This window comes from Eumetopias jubatus, unplaced genomic scaffold, assembly GCF_037043125.1.
Source record: "Eumetopias jubatus isolate StellerSeaLion01/CBP00866 unplaced genomic scaffold, mEumJub1_p1.0 scaffold_14, whole genome shotgun sequence".
Lineage (NCBI taxonomy): Eukaryota > Metazoa > Chordata > Mammalia > Carnivora > Otariidae > Eumetopias > Eumetopias jubatus.
In genome coordinates, this window is record NW_028274820.1 from 56,536,966 (window position 1) to 56,557,747 (window position 20,782).

The 20,782-nt window shown below is 39.9% G+C and overlaps 2 pseudogenes; one reads left to right on the forward strand and one right to left on the reverse strand.

Annotated features, from left to right (window-relative positions):
- Positions 1 to 12,995: 12,995 nt before the first annotated feature.
- On the reverse strand, positions 12,996 to 13,385 carry LOC114221150 (small ribosomal subunit protein uS14m pseudogene; annotated as a pseudogene).
- A 4,860-nt stretch (positions 13,386 to 18,245) lies between these two features.
- On the forward strand, positions 18,246 to 18,332 carry LOC148162513 (small nucleolar RNA U3; annotated as a pseudogene).
- The last annotated feature ends 2,450 nt before the right edge of the window (positions 18,333 to 20,782 follow it).

The following is a 20,782-nucleotide window of genomic DNA, read 5'->3' on the forward strand; positions in this document are numbered from 1 at the left end:
CTTACTAGAAGAAAAACAACCTTAACTGGCCAGTAGCCAGGCCTCCAGTATCCTGCGAATCTTCTTTAGCCAAGAAAGTCCTTTTGAACACCTCCCTTTTTCCTTACCTCCCCCAACTCCCAAGTATACAATTAGCCCTTCCTCACAACCCCAGTGCAGCAGCTCTTTCTGCCCCCGGGTCCTGTCCCCGGGCTTTCATAAAATCACCTTCTTGCGCCAAAGACGTCTCAAGAAGTCTTTCTTGGTCATCGGCTCCGGACCTCACCAACATTCCAAAACTGCATCATTGGTATTGGAAAATACTGGCTCCTTTACAAAATAAATATCGAGAATGTTCACAGATAATACTAGAAGGAGACTCTCCAGAGGGAAGGTGGAGTGAAACCAGGCAGTCCTGCTTTACCCTCAACTGGTTCTAGTGGTCATTGTAACTTTGTTTTCAAAGTATATTTGACCAACAACTCACAACTGATAAAAGGGCAAATAGTGCTACAGCCCTTTAAAGGTTACCCTCGAAGGACTTGATAAGATGTTATGTTTTATAGCCTTTAGAGAAATTAACCCTGAAGATGTTATGGTTTTATTGCCCTATAGAATGTTAGCCAGTTTTGTGTCTCAATTAGTAATGCCTTCTTTTGCTAACTGTGCAGACGTGTGTGTGTGTGTGTGTGTGTGTGTGTGTGTAAAAGCACTAATGGAAATCAGCTCTCTTGTCTAATTGTCTAATTCCTGATTCCCTCATTAATAATTTAAATTAAAAATAGACACATTCTGGGGCGCCTGGGTGGCTCAGTCGGTTAAGTGTCTGCCTTTGGCTCAGGTCATGTTCCCAAGGTCCTGGGATCGAACCCCTACATTGGGCTCCCTGCTCAGTGGGGAGTCTGCTTCTCCCTCTCCCTCTGCCCCTCTCTCCACTCATGTGCTCTCTCTTAAATAAATAAATAAATAAATAAATAAATAAATAAATAAAATCTTTTAAGAAAATTAAAATAAAATTAGACACATTCTGATAAACAACTGTTTGAGAATTTTGCTTTTAAAGCTCTGTATTGTTCCACACATTATCTGACATATTTACCTGCTTTTCCAGGACTGATAGAGGGGCTCCTGGGTAGCACAGTCAAAGCATCTGATTCTTGCTTTCGGCTCAGGTCATGATCTCAGGGATGTGGGATAGAGCCCCACATCAGGCTTCATGCTCCTCAGGGAGTCTGCTTGAGATTCTCTCTCTCCATCTCCCTCTGCCCTGCCCCCCTGCTCTCTCGCTCACGCACTCTCTCTCTCTCTCTCTAAAGTAAATAAACCTCTAAAAAAAAAAAGACTGACAGAGGTTCACAGGTACTTGAACTATGTCGTTTTCTTCTTCGCTCCGACCCTGTCTATGAAGAAGGGAACCATCTTAACATACACCCCAGATTACTGCTTTCTTGAGAGCGTTGATGCCTTTGTGGTTGTGCCCAAAAGAGATAAAGGTTTTGCTCACAGCAGCTCCCTGGACCTCTCCTTCCCAGCGTCTCATCAGCTGACTGCCACCATGAAGGACTTGATCTGGACTATTTAGATAACCAGTATCACCATCTTACTATAATGAAATACCAAAGTCTTATTAAAATAAAATACCCGAGCTCTGTGCCAGGAGAAATGGGCCCAGGGGCCTTTTCTGAAAGAACTTTGCAACATTTTTAACTTCCTTGTATTTGCTATTTCTGTTATTACTTATTTGTTTTCCTAAAAGAAGTGGCAAAACTTAAAATAAGAGGAGCCTACATTGAGGAGTTATGAGAATATTTTTCCTTTTTTATTTCTGTTCAATTATCTCTCATCCCCTGTATTTAAGCATTGTTAGCAGTTCGGTTTGTCATTTGCTTTCCAAACAGATCTCCTATGTATTTTCAATATATTTTGCTATCTTGCCATGTCAAGAGGCTGTCTTTTTGAACCATTTTCTCACAATAATGAAAGATTCTCCCACCAGACTTTGCATATTGGTATAGCAATGTAATACCCGGGGATTGTATTCAACCTATTTAGGGATTTAGAAAATCATGGTCGTGGGGCGCCTAGGTGGTTCAGTCTTTAAGCGTCTGCCTTTGGCTCAGGTCATGATCCCAGGGTCCTGGGATTGAGCCCCGCATCGGGCTCCCTGCTCGGCGGGGAGCCTGCTTCTCCCTCTGTCTGCCGCTCCCCCTGCTTGTGTTCCCTCTCTCACAGTGTCTCTCTCTGTCAAATAAATAAAAAAAAAAAGAAAAGAAAAGAAAAGAAAATCATGGTCGTTTTCCCTTTTGTTGTGCCTATTGTTGGAAAAGCTTGTGGAGTGTGGGGAAAGGTAGATGAAGTAGGGAGAGAAGGATAGAAAATAAGCCTAGAGAAGCTGGAAAGGGTTCCCTCAAATTCTGGTCAACAAGGCCCCAGTGAGAAGGGGGTGACTTTACAGGGCCACTCTCCTTTGTGTTTGTGAGGTAGACAGGAGGACAATGAAGAAGAATGAAGACCAATCTAAGTGCAGGAGAACAACCATTCTGGGGGTGGGGGAGGGGAGGGTGCACTGGGAGAAAGAGACAGCAGATGTATATTCAAAATAAGCCAGACAAAGATGTTGAAGCTCAGGAGTAAGGAATTCAGAAGCATGTGTTTCTTCCACCCACTTGACCTGAGTTCTGAGACACAATTAAATGCCTTGGGCTGAAATCCTTTCATAGAAGGATCATCATGTTGTCTTCTTAACTAAAACAACATTTCAATTACAAGCCACAGTTGCAGTGAATTAGAGTGTGACTCACAGGCAAAACAATTAAGCAATTATAAGAAGTGTACCAATCTCCTTGGGTTTCCTCTGTGTTCCAAACCATTTCTTGAGTGTATTTGAGATATTTTCTTTCATCCCCACGTCTTCTTTACCAGAGCACCTATGTGTAAATTTCATATTTTTTAAACTGAGGATGTGACTAAATTATACTTTTTTCCCCCCTCACATAGCTTGGAAGACTAAATACATTTGGCACTTTAATTGGGGAAAAAAAGAACCACTGTATTCCTGAATGAACATATTGGCATATGGGCTGAAGACCACCACCTCGTCCATTTCCCATCACATTTGAAAGAACTTTTACTTTAATTATACTTTCAATATCAAATTTTCTCTTTGAGATTTAGACCCAAAATAAATGGTTTTGAAAGACATTTTTTAGCCTTCTTGCCTAGATATTGATGTGGAAAACAAAAGCAGAAGAAAAAATTATTAAATTTCCTAACTACTTACTATGCCATTGACACGTCCTTGAAAGAGACAGAGTGACAATTCTCTGGGACTCAATTGCCTCGATGTTAATACTTTACTAAGTGCAAAAGGCAATCTTAGCCCAATCCCCCAGGATCCTGTAAGTCTACTTTAATGTATAAAAATTCCCTTGGAAACTTCTTTTATCTCTATCCCCCAAGAGATATGTTGGCAATCATCCCCCAAGCATATGACCCACCGATATCCATCTGAAGGGTCTCATGACTAAGGTTTTATTAGACAATAATAAATGACCTTTTCCCAACAATAGCTAGCCCCCTCAAGGTCCTGGGAACCTTGCTTCCAAAATTCCTTAGAGACTTACGCTAATCCCTAACCCCCTCCCAGCTTGAAAGTATATAACGGCCCCTCTTCACGACCCCAGTGCCGCTCTTTCTGCCCACAGGTCCTGTCCCTACACTTTAATAAAACCACCTTTTTGCACCAAAGAGATCTCAAGTTATTCTTTCTTGGCTGTTGGCTTCAAACCCTAACATCTCTTCTACATCAGATGTGAATTTTTTTTTTGTAATATAACATCAGGAAAGTCAAGACAATCTAGCCACCCAGAAAACCTCAAATTTGAGATATGAAAAAAGAAAATGCTTGGCAATTGAATTACTCACTTAAAAGTTCAGAGCAGAGCCCCATTCTTCTGGCTTGTTCTTTCATGTTCAAGGCTCTTTTTGATCAGGTCTTGGCAAGAAGAGAGAATAAATAGATAGGTAAGAAATGTGGGAAATAAGTACCCACTCCTCCAAAGCAAAGATCTTTTTGCAGTTGACAAAGTAATAATAACACACAGTGCTTCTGATTACTTACTATGTGCCAACACCATACTAGGTGCTCTAATTCCCACAACAATCCTGCAAGACGTGGATTATCATCCCCACTTTCTAGCTGAAGAACCTCAGGTTCAGGGAGGTTAAGGAACATGCCTAGGATTGCACAGCTAGCAAGAAGTGGAAGCTGGGATGGAATCAGATTAGCTTGGTGCTATTATGCCACTTTGCTTCCTAAAAGTTAAGTGACAAGAAGTTTCTGCCTGAGATCAGGGATAGATCTGGTGTAGATCAGGGATAGATCATGGTAAGGGCCCTTCCTGTCACCTGGAAGGAGTCAGGGCAAGTAACACTCAAGCTTCATTAACATCATAGATAGCCCATCTCTGTTGGGAATTCAATATTGCAGGTTAACTTTGCCTGGTTAATAGTGAGAGAAGGTGTTTTGTAATGCCACAGGACATTTCAATAGTACCCCCCACCCCCAAAAGTATTCATTACTGTTGAAAACGGAGATGCTGCTGGGAAAGTGGATGTGTTGCTCAGAGCCCTCAACACATGACAGTACTTTTGGGAGGAATGGAAGTGAGAGCTTGTTTCTTTTCCTCTCAAGTTCAAAAGAATCAAAATCGTTTGATGGACTTGGACAGCCCAACCCAAATTGAGTGACAGGAAAAAGCAACAGGACCCCTAGGAGATAATTTATCATGAGGCTGGGGAAAGAAAGATAGATGAAGAGATGAGCTGGGGAAAGTCAATCCCGAATCTGGATTCATTCGTGAATGTGCCCCAACACAGCCAGCTCAAGGCCAACTCGACATAAGCATTTGAAGGTGGTAAGGCAGGGCTATATCTGGTATAGATCCCATACGACAATGAATTGTGCACCTCTCCCCTGTACAGTGAGGAACAACCATGGTCTCAGCTAAGATCTACAATATCCTTGGTGGCATAATTAGAGCCACAGCTTGAGACACAGCTGTTTGGCTTGGCCAGGGTCAGCAGAGAGCAATCCTGAGGTTCACCTCCAGCAACAGTAGTGATGATGCAGATGGTCACTGGGCAACAGGAACATGGCCTAGTCAGGGCATGTCTTCAGACTGCTCTGATTTCAGAAAGCAGTATACCAGGCGTCTTAGCCAACCCTGTATCAGCAGCACATTCTGGAGTTATAGCATCAGGGCAGCTCTGTGGAATCCTCTAGCTTCAAGAAGGCACACTGAGGGCGCCTGGGTGGCTCAGTTGGTTAAGCCACTGCCTTCGGCTCAGGTCATGATCCTGGAGTCCCGGGATCGAGTCCCGCATCGGGCTCCCCCTTCTCTGTGGGGAGCCTGCTTCTCCCTCTGCCTCTGCCTGCCACTCCCCCTGCTTGTGCTCACTCTGTCTCTCTCTCTCTCTCTCTGTCAAATAAATAAATAAAATATTAAAAAAAAAAAAAGAAGGCACACTGACTTTTGGGTTTGCTAAGAAAAAAATAATACTTAGAATGACAAACATCTGGACATAGATCAGCTCCCCTGGGGCTTCTTGAATATAGTTGAGAAAGAAGACTCAAAAAAGACTGGACTTCCTGCAGTCATGCATACCACACTAAATTATAAAAGGAAGTGTGACTGGTAAGGATCATATAAGGACATGTTTTTCCAGGTCACTCTGAATACTTCTCTTTTGCCTCTGCAGAATCCTTTTTCTCTTTGAGCTATATGAATCAGTAATCTACTTTTGCTCATTTGTATTCTTTTCTTGGAGACTTCATCATGCGTCTTCAATGACTTACATTATATCAAACTCAATTTGCCTAAAACCCACCTTAGCAGAAAATGCTTACAAAATCAAAGAACAAAAATGAACAAAGGACATAAATAGGCAATTCATGACAGAAAAAACACAAATGGCCAATAAACATATGAAAAGATGTTCAATCTCATTAGAAATTTTTTAAATAACACTGAAAAAACTTTTTTTTGCCTGTCATATTGATAAAGGTTTCCCCAAAACCTAAGCTTGCACTGTCATAATTCAGATCTAAAGCTCTTTTTGAAAAAGGTGATCCCAAGGTCTACAAGCTTGTTACCAGTTTCCTCTGCCCACTTGGGACTCTTCTCTCTAGGTGAATGATCCCTCCATTCGTCAGGTTTCTTCACAAAGGGATCAAAGGAGGTCTTCTGACATTTAGAAAAGCTAAGAAAACAGTATGGGTCCAACAAAATTAACTGATTTTTTCTAAATGTTCGTTCGTTCATGCTCACCTGAGAGCAGCAGAAGATCTGGATAGATGAAAAGACAACAAACCTTTCACCTGACTCTTTTCACTTGCTACCATGATGCCTTTGATGCTTTCAGGTGTCTTGTAATCCTAATACAATCTAAGCTTTTGGGGGGAGGTGGAAGGAGCCCAGAACCATGTTATATTTCTTTGACTTCTGCTACAGTATTTCTCACACAGAAAATGTGAGATAAACATTCATTCATTTCTTGATTATCTTCCATACAGTATAAAAATTTCAATAATAAATTTAATTCAGAAAGGTGGATAGCATGGTTGTTAAGTACCTGAACCCTAGGGTTGGGCAGATTTAATTTCCTATCTTGACATTGCTGTTTACTAGCTGTTTCTTGACTTTCCTAAGCCTTGTCTTCTTATCTGTAAAATAGGGAGATAGTGGTATGGTTCTTGACACAAGTATGCATTCAATAACATTATATTTGAGAAATTATCTTGTAAACAAGCTGTAATATGTAAACCTATTAAATCTTTAGATGCTTTTTTTTTATAGCAGCAATGTCCACAATAGCCAAAAAATGGAAAGTGCCCAGATGTCCATCGACAGATGAATGGGTAAAGAAGATGTTATACACAAACACACACACACACACACACACACACACACACACACACACACACACACACACACACACGGAAAGAGGAATATTACCCAGCCATCGAAAAGAATGAAATCTTGTCATTTGCAATGATGTGGGTGGAACTAGAAGGTATTATGCTAAGCTAAATAAATCAGTCAGAGAAAGACAAATATATGATTTCACTCATATGTATAATTAAAGAACATAGGGGAAGGGAAGGAAAAATAAAATAAGATGAAATCAGAGAGGGAGACAAACCATAAGAGACCCTTAACTATAGGAAACAAACTGAGGGTTGCTGGAGGGGAAGTGGGTAGGGGATGGGGTAACTGGGTGATGGGCATTAAGGAGGGCACATGACATACTGAGCACTGGGTGTTATATGCAACAGAAAAATCACTGAACTCTACCTCTGAAACTAATAATACACTATATGTTAATTGATTGGTTTAAATTTTTAAAAAAATGAATGTGATTTTAAGTTGAAAAATAAAATACCAGGCAAAGCAGATGCCCACTACAAGAGGAAAAAAAAAATCTTTAGATACTTTTTTTTTGAGTTCCCTGTACCTTTATTTTTTAAATAATTTTTATTGTTATGTTAATCACCATACATTACATCATTAATTTTTGATGTAGTGTTCCATGATTCATTGTTTGTTCATAACACCCAGTGCTCCACGCAGAACGTGCCCTCTTTAATACCCATCACCAGGCTAACCCATCCCCCCACCCCCCTCCCCTCTAGAACCCTCAGTTTGTTTTTCAGAGTCCATCGTCTCTCATGGTTCGTCTCCCCCTCCGACTTACTCCCCTTCATTCTTCCCCTCCTGCTATCTTCTTCTTTTTTTTTCTTAACATATATTGCATTATTTGTTTCAGAAGTACTGAGAAGTTCAAATAACAAAGTGGTTTTGCTCACATGTATGTAAAATTACTCCATGACCTCATAGTTGCTTTTTTTAAGACAACTTCACTGAGGTATAATGGGCATACAATAAGTTGCACATAAAGTATACAATTTGTTAATTTATATTGTAATAATATTTATAATAATAATATATATCACATTATGAACACTTAAGTTGTTTCTATATCTTGGCTATTGTGATTAATGCTGCAATGAATGTGGGAGTACAGATGTTTCTTTGAAATCTTGATTCATTTCCTTTGGATATATGTGCAGAAGTGGGATTGCTGGATCATATGGTAGTTCTATTTTTAACTTTCTGAGGAATCTCCATACTGTTTTCTATGGTTGCTGTACATTCTCACCAATAGTGCAAAAGGATTCCTTTTTCTCACACCCTTACCACTTGTTATCTCTTGTCTTTTTGATGATATCCATTCCAAAATGTGTGATGTGATCCTTCATTGTGGTTTTGATTTGCATTTTCCTAATGTTTTCTTGAGCACATTTTAATGTACCTATTAGCCACGTGTATGTCTTCTTTGGAAAAATGTCCATTTGGGTCCTCTACCCATTTCAAAATCAGGTTGTTTTTTGCTATTGAGTTGTATGAGTTCCTTATATAGTTTAATTATTAACCCCTTATAAGCCAGTTTGTTTGCAGATATTTTCTCCCATTCCATAGATTGCCTTTTTATTTTGTTGATTCTTTTGCTGTGCCGAAGCATTTTATTTTTATGTAGTCCCACTTACTTATTTTTGCCTTGGTTGCTTGTTCTTTTGATATCATATCCAAAAAGTCATTGTCAAGACCAATGTCATGGAGTCTTTGACCTATGTTTTCTTCTTGGAGTTTTATAGTTTCTACTCTTATGTTTAATTCCCTAATCCATCTTGAGTTAATTCTTATAAGCGGTGTAATTTAGGGGTCCAATTTCATTCTTTTGCATGGGATTATCCTGTTTTTCCAAGCCATTTATTATAGAGCCTATCTTTTCCCCATTGAGTTTTCTTGGCTCCTTTGCCAACTATTAGTTACCCTTACAGGTGAGGGTTTATTTCTGGACTCTCAATTCTATTCCATTGGTAGATGTGCCTATTTTATGCCAGTACCATACTGTTTTGACTATTATAGCTTTATAGGATAGTTAAAATTGGGAAGAGTGGTACCTCCAGTTTTGTTCTTCTTTCTCAACATTGCTTTGGTTATTCAGGGTCTTTTGTGGCTCCACAAAAATTTTAGGATTTTTTTTCCATTTCTATGAAAAATGCCTTAGGAATTTTGATGAGGATTGCATTGAATCTATAAATGGCTTTGGGTAGTAGGGACCCTTTAACAGTATTAATTTTTCTAATCCATGAATGTGGGCTATCTTTCCATTTGTGTATTTGTGAATTTTACAATTTTTCTCTTGTTATTTATTTCTAGTTTCATATCACTTTGGTCAAAAAAGATACTTGGCATGATTTCAATCTTCTTAAATTTGCTAAGACTTGTTTTGTGACCTACCATATGATCTATCTTGGAGAACATTCTGTGTGTGCTTGAAAAGAAAGTGTATTCTGCTGTTGCTGGATGGAATGTTCTGTGTATGCTGTATATGTTGTTAGGTCTATTTGTCTATTTGGTCTAAAGTATAGTTTAAGTCCAACATTTTCTTTTTTGATGGTCTAGCTATTGTTGAAAGTAGGGTACTGAAGTCCCTTACTATCATTGTATTGTCTATTTTTCCCTTCAGATCTGTTAGTATTTGCTTAATATATTAGGTGCTCTAATGTTAAGTGCATGTGTATTTACAATCATTATATCCTCTGGATTAATTTTCTCCTTTATCATTATATAGTGACCTTCTTTGTCCCTTGCCATAGCTTTTGAGTTAAAATCTATTTTGTCTGATGTAAGTACAGCTATCCCTGCATTCTTTTGGCTTCCACCTGCACAGAATATTTTTTTTTTTTGTAACCCTTTCCTTTGAGCTTATGTGTGTCCTTAAAGATGAAGTGAGCCTCCTGTAGGTAGTGTATTGTTGGGTCTTGCTTTTTTATCCATTCAGCCACTCTATGCCTTTTGATTAGATAATTTAGTCTACTTAAATTTAGATTAATTATTGATACAGAAGACTTACTAATGGCATTTTACTCATTTTGTCTGGCTGTTTTATAGTTCTCTTAATCTTTTTTTTTTAAGATTTATTTATTCACTTGAGAGAGAGAGCAGGGGAGGGGCAGAGGGAGAGGGAGAGAGAATCCCAAGTAGAGCTCGGAGCCCGATGTGGGACTCAATCCCATGATTCCATGATCACAACCCGAGCCAAAATCAAAAGTTGGACGCACAACCAACCAAGCCTCCCAAGTGCCCCTGTAGTTCTCTTGTTCTTTTCTTCTTCTCTCACTTTCTTCCTTTGTGACTTAATAACTGTCCATAGTGGTATGCTTTGACTCCCTCTCTGTCTTTTGTGTATCTACTGTAGGTTTCTGCACTGTGGTTACCATGAGTCTATATAAAACATCTTACAGTATATTTATAGTATACTTTATATTGATAACAACTTAATTCTAATTGCATACCAAAACTCTCCCCTTTACCCTTTTATGTTTTTGATGTCACATATTTCCCCCTTTTATATTGTTTATTCACTAACAAAATATTGTAGCTATAGTTATTTTTAATACTTTTATCCTTTACCTTTTTACTAAGGTTAAGTGGTAAACACATCACTATATTATCCTATTAGAATATTCTGAAATTTGACTACATACTTAACTTTACCTGTGTGTTGTATATTTTCATATGTTACCAAATAGCGTCCTTTCATCGCATCTTGAAAAAATTCCTTGCAGCATTTCTTGCAAGGCAGGTCTAGTAATGGTGAACTCCCTGTTTTTGTTTGTCTGGGAAAGTCTTTATCTCCTTCATTTCTAAAGGATGACTTTGCTGGATAAAATATTCTTGGATGGCAGTTGTTTTTTCTTTCAGCTCTTTGAATATATCATCCCACTTGTTAAGATTTCTGTTGAGAAATCGTCTGATCGACTTATGGGGGTTCCCTTGTAAGAGACAAGCTTCTTTTTTTCCTACCACTTTTAAGCTATTTTCTTTGTCTTCAGTTTTTGACAGGTTTATTACACTGTGTCTTGGAGATCTTTAATTCAATTCTTAGGGAGACCTATAAGCTTCATGAACTTGGATGGCCAAATCTCACCCCAGATTTAAGAAGTTCTTGGCCATCATTTCTTTAAATAAGACTTCTGCCCCCTTCTCTCCCTCTCTTCTCCTTCTCTTCTCCTTCTGTGACTTCAGTAACTCGCAGGCCACTTCTTTTGATGGTATCTTACAGTTTGTGTAGGCTTTCTTCAATCTTTTTCATTCTTTTCTCTTTGTTCTCCTCGGGGATAATTTCAAATGTCTTCCACTTCATAGATTCTTTCTTCTGCTTGATCCATTCTGCTGGGTTTTTTTTGGGGGGGGCGGTTTTAATTTAAATTCAATTATTAACATCTAGTGTATTATTAGTTTCAGAGGTAGAGTTCAGTGATTCATCAGTTGCAATGTAACACCCAGTGCTCAGTACTTCTAGTGCCCTCCTTAATGACCATCATCCAGTTATCCCATCCACCTACCCCACGGCCCTCCAACAACCCTCAGTTTGTTTCCTATGATTAAGAATCTCTTATGGTTTTTTTCCCTCTCTGATTTCATCTTGTTTTATTTTTCCAGGTTTGTTTCTTTTAGTAACGAGAATCGTGCTGTTTGTATTGTTCTTTGATGTGCTTGTTGAGATGTTCTCAGCCTAGCACACTTCTTTTATCCAGTATAGGTTCCACAGAATTAGTGTCACTATTTGGGTTGTTTCATTCTGCTGTTATAATTATGCCCACTTTTGTGAATAAACTTGAGCGCAGGGGCTAGAATTTGAGGGGACGAGTGTCAGTTTTAGTCCTTGTCGATCTGAGGTGAAGACATGTTGACTTGGCATTGAGCAGGTGGCAGGCAGTGCATGCTGACTTGGGCAGGAGGGGGCCTGGACTGTGGATTTGAGTCCCACAGGCTGATGGAATTGTGTGTGATGGGGACATGTTTGGTTTTGCTCCTGGTCATTAATAACTTTAACTTTTGTTTTTCTGGGAAACTATCTCTCCTTCTATTCTGAATGAAAGCCTTGCTGGATAGAGTATTCTCGGCTGCAGATTTTTTTCCCTTTTAGTACTTTGAACATACCACTTTCTTTTGGCCTACAAAGTTTCTGCTGAAAAATCCATTGATAGCTTTAGGGGCTTTCCCTTGTATATAATTGCTTTCCTTTTTCTTGCTGCTTTTAAAACTCTCTCTTTATCACTACTTTTAGCCATCTTATTTACTCTGTGTCTTGGTGCAGACCTCCTTGGGTTGGCAGGCTCTCTGTGCCTCCCGGATCTGAATTTCTCTTTCCTTCCCCAGATTCAGGAAGTTTTCAGCTATTATTTCTTCAAATAAATCTTCTGCCCCTTTTTCTCTTTCTTCTCCTGGGATCCCTATCATGAAACTGTTATGCTTGGCAATGTCACTGAGTTCCCTGGGGCGATTCTTATTTTGTGTATTTCTTCCCCCCTCTCATCTGCTCAGCTTGATTACTTTCCATTATTCTGTCCTCCAGGTTACTGATACGTTCTTCTGCTTCCTCTTTTTTTTTTTAATTTTCACATATTTTTTATTACTCTACTCCTTGTACTATGTATGGAAACAGTATGGTTCTTTTTTTTTTTAAGATTTTATTTATTTATTTGACAGGGAGACACACAGCAAGAGAGGGAACACAGCAGGGGGAGTGTGAGAGGGAGAAGCAGGCTTCCCGCGGAGCAGGGAGCCCAATGCAGGGCTTGATCCCCGGACCTGGGATCATGACCTGAGCGGAAGGCAGACGCTTAATGACTGAGCCACCCAGGTGCCCCAGTATAGTTCATTTTTAAGTCCAAGAGAAGAGATAATTCACAGATAGCCAGAATTCACTGACAGAATGAAACTTCTAAATTTCTTATTTTAAAATTAAAAAATAATTTAACTACAGGCAGCATCAGGTAGACTAGACTCCCATACTGACGCCTATAAAACTAGGTTTTCGTCTATTAGAGAAGCCTCTTCTTGCCAGAACTGGTTTTCCTGCTCAGTAGGTTCCAGAGTGGGTCACCATATTGCTCGCTGGACCCCTGACAGCTGCCCATGGTCTGCTAAGTGATGGAAGACAATACAACTAAGCCTCCAGTGCCGCTTTACACCACATGGACAGGATGTCATAACGCACCAATTTCAGATTCTAACAGGACAGGTACCCCAGGGAAGGGCAGCAATTTCTCCATCAGCCTCTTCCTGAAGATCTTTTGGCAAAATGGTATTCTTCCTGAGTAAACTGATCTGTAGCCTCTCATATGCATATTCGTAGGCCATTTTTCGTCTCTTCACATCAGGCAAGATTTTCCAGTCTACCTAAGAACCTTGAACTTGGCCTGAAGGTGATAAAGGAACCACCTGCCAGACAGTCCACAGCAGAGAGCCCAGCATGGAAGCTGCCATGTTGTCCGCTTCTTCCTCTTTTTGGTTATTTATTCCAGGCAGTCTATTTTTAATTTCATTTAGTGAGTTCATGATCTCTAATTGGTTCTTTTTTAGATCTCCTATCTTTTTGTGGAGGGTCTCGTGGAGGTCCTGCACTCCTTTCTCAATTTTAGTGAGTATCTTTATGAGCATTACTTTATGCTATCAGACATATTCCTTATCTCCATTCTGTTTAGGTCTCTTGCTATGATTTTGTTCTGCTCTTTCATTTAGGACATATTCCTCTGTCTCCTCATTTTATCTATTGCTGTGTCTGTTTCTAAGTGTTAGGAAAGTCAGCTATGCCTCCCACACCTGAAGGTAGTGGCTTTACGAAGAAGAGGTCCTATAGTGCCCCACAGTGCAATGTCTCCTTTTCACCAGAAAATGGTCTTCAGGGGTGTCTCCTATGTGTGTTGCTACAGGGGTATCCTGCCGTTGTGGCGGAGCTGTGTTTGCCTTCAGTCCAGCCTGCAGTTGCTCTCTGCCTGTTGTGGGCAGAGTCTGGTGCCTGCAGTGTTAGAAGGCCAGTCAGAGGCTGCCTTGGGCTTGAGTTGAGTCAGACCAGATGTTTGCCAGGCCTTGATCTCAGGGCCGTGGGCTCAAGCCCTGCATTGGGCTCCATGCTGGGCATGGAGCCTACTTTTAAAAAAGGTGGGGGTGGTGCCTGGGTGGCTCATTCAGTTGAGTGTCCAACTCTTGATTTTGGCTCGGGTCATGGTCTCGGGGTTGTGAGATCAAGCCCTGCATCAAGCTCCATGCTCAGCTTGGAGTCTGCTTAGGATTCTCTCCCTCTGCCTCTCCCCTGGCTCACTCACTCTCTCTCTCAAATAAATAAGTAATCTTTAAAAAATTAAAAATAAAAAGAAATTGTGATCCTTTGGTCATGTCATGTTTCCTTGATTTTTCATGTTTCTTGAAGTCTCACGTTGCTATCTTTACATTTGTGTAGCAGTCACCTTCTCCAGTCTTTTCCTGACTGACTGGAAGAGCGATACCTCCATCAGTCCTGCTAGGGCTTCTGAGGCTTTCTCAGACCTTCTGTGAATATGCCTGCCTCATGCCTTTTGCTCCCTCTTGTGGCAGAATTCTTAAACTCGTATGCCTTGTCTGGGTCCTGCAAAGCACCAGGTCAGGTGCCATAGCTTCCCTTTTGCTTTCCCAAAGGAGGTACTAAATTCTCAAGTCTGTGGTCTCTCCCAGGCTTACAGATTTGGGCTTTCTGCATGTGCTCACTAGCTGTCTGCAAAAGCTCCCTCTCCCTGTCATTGGGAGTGTACACAGGGAGCTGGCCATGAGGTGGGAGTGTGTGTAGGCGAGGCACATAGAGTGCTGGGGGTACCTGTGGGCCAACTGAGGGGGATCTGCATGCAAGGAATCCCCAGTGGCTCATGGGCAAGCCTCCCAGTGGAGTCCATGTCAGGGTTAGAGGATCTGTGCCCCTTACTCACAGTCATTCTGAGTCCTGGCTCCTATTCTCCCAGCTACGCACCACCTCTATCCCCTCATCTCTCCCACCCCACCCCCATCATGCAGCTCATGACTCAGTACTCCGGATTGTGATTAGAGAGAAATGGGCCTTTTGGGCAACATCCTGAACAGGTAGGAAAGTCAGGTGTTCATTCACATGCTTTTACTTTGTCCTATGGGAGAAATCATGAGCTGAGAAGGGCTCTCTTAGTACTGAGCTGTGCTGCTTGTGGGACAGTTGATGCAGGTAGAGTCAAACCATTCCTCTTACTCTCACCCGTGCATTCAGTCTTGAATTCTGTATGTTTGGGCTCCAATGGTGCGCTGGATCTTATCTGCTGGACCCTTGGACTTCCACAAAGGCTCTCTCATCTGTGGGTGATTGCCTAAATCAATGTTCTCCAGGATCTCCTGGACTGTGGCTAAGAGAGACAGAAGCCAGTTCAAGGGCTACTTCAGGGTCCACAGCCTAGACTGAGGTCCGTATATCTATTACTCGACCCACAAGTAGGCAAGTGCCCTCCCAGACCTGTGGTGTATGGTGCTGGTAACAGAACCAAAGCCAAACAAGGTTGTAGCTAAGTCTTAGGAGTATGAAGCTCTTTTGGGTCTAGGGCTGGAACTACATTAGGTAGGTCAGCTGCCTGTGTACAGGCCTGTCCTCCCAAACAGCTCTCCTAATTCTTGGACTGCACAGGAGTTTCACAATCTCCTAACTGAATCCTGTAGTTTCCACAAAGGCACTTTTGCTCATGGATGGATATCAAATGGTCGTTGTTGAGGAGGGAGGGAATACGAGAAAGGGAGATCTTATTCAGCTATCTTGCTGACATCACCATTAGAGCTCCCCCAAATTTTTCTTCATGCCCCTTTGTAATCCTTCCCTTTTGTCTCTCCCTGTTCCCAACCCATAGCCCAGGCAACCACTGATCTGCTTTCTATCAATACAGATTAGTTTGCATCGTCTAGAATTATATAAATGGATTCATACAATATGTACTATTTTTTGCCTGCCTTCTACTCAGCAAAAAAATATTTTAATATTCATCCATTTTTTGCAGAGTTCATTCCTTTTTATTGATGCACAGTATTCCACTGTATGGATATATCACTTTCTTTTAATATTTTCACCTGTTGAACATAGAGTTGTTTCCAGCTTCACGCTATTACAAATAAGTCTTCTATAAACATTTTTTACAAATATTAGCTGGACATATACTTTCACTCCTTTGGATGTAAATACCTATAAGTTGAATGACTGATTTATCTAGTGAGCATATGCTTACTTTTAAGAAACTGCCAAACTGTGTTCCAAAGTAGTTATACATTTTATGTTCCCACTGGCCATGTATGAGAGCATCAGTTTTTTCCGTATCCTCACACAGTTGATGTGGTCAGTCTTTTTAACTTTAGACATTCTTTTGGGTGTGAAGTGGTATCTTATTTGGTTTTAATTTGTATTTTCCTGATAGTTAATAATGCTTGTTTCCTATCTATAAATATATTTTTTGGTGAAATATCTGTTCAAATATTTTGCTTGGTTGTTTTTCCCCCCAAAATTGTTTCCTTTCTTCCTATTGAATTTTGAGGGTTCTTTACATATTCTGGAAATGAGTCATTCATCAGATATGTGATTTGCAAATATTTTCTCCCAGGCTGTAGCTTGTCTTTTCGTTCTCTTGACAATGACTTTTGAAGAGAAGTTCTTAATTTTTGTGAAGTCTGAATTATCAGTGCCTAGCTCACCAGGCCATGAAGATGAAGGGAGTGATATAGAGAAAATATGTAACAGTGATTACCATATAGTAAGTTCTCATTAAATGTTAATTTTTGTTGACTTTATTGAAGGAAAAATGACTTCAGTAATTAAGACTAATTGTCAGCTTAAGTCCCCCAGTTCCTTACCATTTATGATTATGAGTTGTGTAAACAAAAATTGGGGCTCTGAGTTTATTGAGCACTTATCCATTGCTGGCAAGAATATAATTTGGTACAACCACTCTGGAGAGCAATTTGATAAAACCTGGTAAAGTTGACAATGCATATTTCCTCTCTAAGCAATTCCACGCCTGGACCTTACTTAGAATGTCACACATATACACAAGGAGATATATATTTATATATGAGTAGCTATGTTTAGGTGATAGAAAAAAGTCTAAACAACCTAAATGTCCCCTAATAGGAAAATGGATAAAGGATGGATATTGATACAGTAAAAAATTACATTGTAGTAAAAAAATGGTACTTAAAGCTCTAAATATTAACATAGATGAGCTTCATAAACATAATATTGAAGAAAGAAAACAAGGTGCAGAAAAATACTCCTTGGATTATTGCAAGCCTTAAGCTAATTTTCAGCAATCTGAAAAAGCTGATTTCGACAATTTCCCAGTGTTCTTGTCACTTTTATGGGGGAATGGATTTTCAGAGGTCCTTACTCTGCCATTTTGCAAGTTGAGGTCACACTTGTAACTTACATGCCGTATTACAAAATATATGCATGACAAGTATATTTATACCATTTTTGACTAGAATTCAATGAGTACTAAATCCTTTGCTTACAATTTACACATCTGAAGATGTGAAAGAATTCTGCACAGATCAGCTACTGGCTTTATAGATTTCAAACTTCTTTCTCCTCCACTCCTTACACACTTTCAGTGTGGGGCACTGTAGGATATATTGTGATAAGATCCCTGGCCCTACATCTTTGCATTGGCACAATGGACACAGGGACCATTACTGGAAGTCGCACATACATCAGAAGGGCTAAAAATAACCTAATTATGTAGAGGTAACTATGATCCACAAAAGTATATGCTACTAACCCCCAACAAAATGTATCCCCAACTCAATTTGTTCTTAGTTCCCAAGAAGTCCTCATCCACTCCAATACCACTTTATAGTAAAAGAAATATGATAAGGCAAAATCAGAGTAGAATGAGACAACAGATTCAACCTGTTATGGTTAGAATATCTTTTAGAAACTTTACAAAACCAAATGACCATATGAACACATTGCTAGGACCCCAAACTTGATAGGGGCCTGTTAAAAGTTAGAGATCCTGAATTTTAAGCTCAGTTAACCTCACTGTATCTCTTTCTATCTCTATATATCTCTATCTCTATCTCTGTCTCTATCTCTCTCTCTTACACACATACACACACACACACACACACACACACACACACACACACACACACACCACCTGGTCTCTCCTTTGACTTCTCTTTGGATTTCTGGTTCTGTTTTGCTTAGTTGTTTGTTTGTTTTTCTCTCTATGCAGTTCCTGCAGACTGCCTTTCTCTGCTTATCTACCCACATGGCCCAGAGATGGCTGCCTGGAGCCCCTTCTACATATTCCCTGTAGAAAGACTATACTTTCAGGGATCATTTCTATAGTTTGTTATGTATTCCCTGTAGAATTGCTAAGTACCGGCTCACTAACATCTATCTGTCCATTTACCAGAGAGAAGCTAATTGCTCTTCCCTCCACTTTATTAACTGGCTTTCTTTGATTCGGGTGTTCAACTGTGATCCAATAAGCTGTACCAAGTATAAGTAAAGTCCCACAGAACAAGAGCCTCTTTAGGCCCCATACTATACGTGGATAAAGGATTGAATAATCCATGAAAAATAGGAATGGGCTAACCTGATACCTCAAAAGGCAGTATACTACGGCAAAGTTGGTAGGTTCAAGCAATAGGTACAGCAGCCCTCGCCAAACACTTCATACGCAAATATATTGTGGATTTTTCTCTAAGAACCTATATCTTATTTCCCAAAGTTGTAATCACAGGGATCCTATTTCAGGGGGAGGTAGGGGAGGTGGGGATCCTATTTCAGTGGTTCATAGCCCTAGAATTCTGAGGAACACATTTTGGGGAATTCTGGATTAAATAATAGTAGTGAAATTATTAACTCACTGAAGTAATATTGTTTGTCTCAGGGTGGCACCAATCTAAGCATTTTTGTAATCCTTATATCAGTTACATGTGGCAGGTTCTATTCTTATAAATAAAGAGACTGAGGCATGAGAGAAGTTGAGCCATTTGCCCAAAGTTGAACAACCTAAAGAGTTGGGGTGCTTGACCGGCATCAGGCAAAGTTTCATGCTTAACCTCTGTGCATTATACTGAAGTCTATTAAGTGTGCAATAGCATTATGTATTAAAAAACAAGGTACATATCCTAATTTTAAAAAAACTATTGCTAAAAATTGCTAATAATCATCCGAACTTTCAGTGAGCTGTAATCTTTTTGCTGGTGGAGGGTTTTGCCTCAATGTTGATGGTTGCTGACTGGTCAGGATGGTGGTTGCTGAAGGCTGGGGTGGCTGTGCAATTTCTTAAAATAAGACAACAGTGAAGTTCACTGCCTCAATAGACTCTTCCTTTCACAGCTAATTTCTCTGTACCATGTGATGATCTTTGATAGCATTTTACTCATAGTAGAATTTCTTTCAAAACTGGAGTCAATCCTCTCAAACCCTGCTGCTGCTTTGTCAACTAAGTTTATGTAATATTACAAATCCTTTGTTGTCATTTAAACAATCTACACAATATCTTCACCAGTAGATTCCATCTCAAGAAACCACTTCCTTTGCTCATCCATGAAAAACAATTCCTTATCCATTAAAGTTTTATCATGAGATTGCAGCAATTCAATCACATCTTCAGCCTCCACTTTTTTTTAAGATTTACTTATTTTATTTATTTTTTTAAGATTTATTTATTTATTTTAGAGAGAGGAAGAGCACAGGGGAGGGGCAGAGGGAGAGAATCTTCAAGCAGACTCCCCACTAAGCAGGGAGCCCGACACGGGGCTTGAACTCACAACCCATGAGATCACAACCTGAATCGAAACCAAGAGCTGGACAGTTAACTGACAGGCACCCATGCACCCCCAGGATCTACCTCTGATTCTAGTTCTCTTGCTGTTTCCACCACATCAACCGTTCTGTCCTTCACTGAAGTCTTGAACCCCTCCAGGTCATCCATGAGGATTAGAATCAATTTCTTCCAAATTCCCATTAATGTTAACATTTTGGCCTCTTCCATGAGTTACAAATGTTCTTAATGACATCTAAAATGGTGAACCCTTTCCAGAAGATTTTCAATTTACTGTGCTTAGATTCATCAGAGGAATCACTATGTATGGCAGCTACAGCCTTATGAAAAGTATTTCTTAAATAATAAGACCTGAAAGTCAAAATTACTCTTTGATCCGTGGGCTGCAGAATGAATGTTGTGTTAGCAGGCATGAAAACAACATTAATGTTGTTTCACATCTCCGTTAGAGCTCTCAAGTGACCAGGAGTATTGTCAGTGAGCAATCATATTTTGAAAGGAATCCTTTTTTTCCAAACAGATCTTGACAGTGGGACTAAAATATTAAGTAAACCATGTTGTAAACAGATGTGCCATCACCCAGACTTTGTTGTTGCATGTATAGTGCACAGACAGAGTAAATCTAGCATAATTCTTAAGGGCCCTAGGAGTTTTGGAATGGTAAATGAGCATTGGTTTCAACTTAAAGTCACCAGCTTCATTAGCCCCTAACAAGAGAATAACCCTGTCTTTGACACTTTAAAACCAGGCATTGATTTTTCTTCTCTAGCTATGAAAGTCCCAAATGGCATCTTCTTTCAATAGAAGACTGTTTCACCTATATTGAAAATCTGTTGTTTGGTGTAGCCACCCTCATTAAAAATCTTAGCTAGATCTTCTAAATAATTTACTACAGCTTCTACATCATCACTGCTTCACCTTGCACTTTTACATTATAGAGATGACTTCTTTCCTTAAATCTCATGAACCAACCTCTGCTAGCTTAAATTTTCTGTAGCTCCCTCACCTCTTTCAGCCTTCACAGAATTGAAGAAAGTTAGGACCTTGCTCTGGATTAGG